Source organism: Fukomys damarensis, unplaced genomic scaffold (genome assembly GCF_012274545.1).
Source record: "Fukomys damarensis isolate Sample0158 unplaced genomic scaffold, DMR_v1.0_HiC HiC_scaffold_30, whole genome shotgun sequence".
NCBI lineage: Eukaryota > Metazoa > Chordata > Mammalia > Rodentia > Bathyergidae > Fukomys > Fukomys damarensis.
Window position 1 is genome coordinate 60,155,418 of NW_022900942.1, and position 798 is coordinate 60,156,215.

Sequence of the window (798 nt, forward strand, 5' to 3'; positions counted from 1 at the left end):
CGGGAGGGCTTTCCTCAAGGGCCGGCTGGCGGGCGGGCGGGCGCGGGCTGCAGCCGAGGTGGGGAAGCCTCTCGGAGTCGTGACTCTGCAGTATAGTTTCTGTCGCCGTCCCGGTGTTCTGGGACAGATGAGGGTGTGTCCCGGGGCGCTGGGACCGGGCTGGAGGTGCAGAGCGGTTCCTGTGGGCTTCTCGGCGGTAGCCGTGAAAGGGAGCAGGGAAGGAGGATAGGATGGAGGGACCTGGGATGTGAAGTGAGCCTTCATCGCGCATGGCCTTTCCCTGATGTCTTTGCCTCTGCCGCCCCTTTCTCTAAACAGAGAAAGCTTGCAAACCTGTGTTTTTGTTTTTTCGTTTTCATTCTTCACCTGTTGTATTGAATTTCTTTATCAGAAGCAGTGTTCCCGTTGAGAGGTGGATGGATGCAAACGTTCAGGGGCGTTGTTTATGTTTGGTTGGCATTTGACGGGGATCATTTGCTTGCCGTCTATGGTATTGGTCAGAGGTCATATTTTTTTACCTAGTTACTGGACCTTAACAGTTTCTTAGTCTTGTTTAAAATGACACCTAGAATGTGTGTGGCAGCTTCACTTGACTGGATGTGTGATTCATTGACCACTCTTGACTCTACTCTGTCATACTTCCTTTATTGATTTAAAGATTTTCAAAGAATGACGGGAATCGAAAGAATAACTTACAATCTCAAGTTTAATTCTTGATACTTAGAATCATGAATTCAATGCTTTAGAAATGATGATTCAACCCCTTCCGAAGCCACAGCAGTTTACAGTAGAATGGTT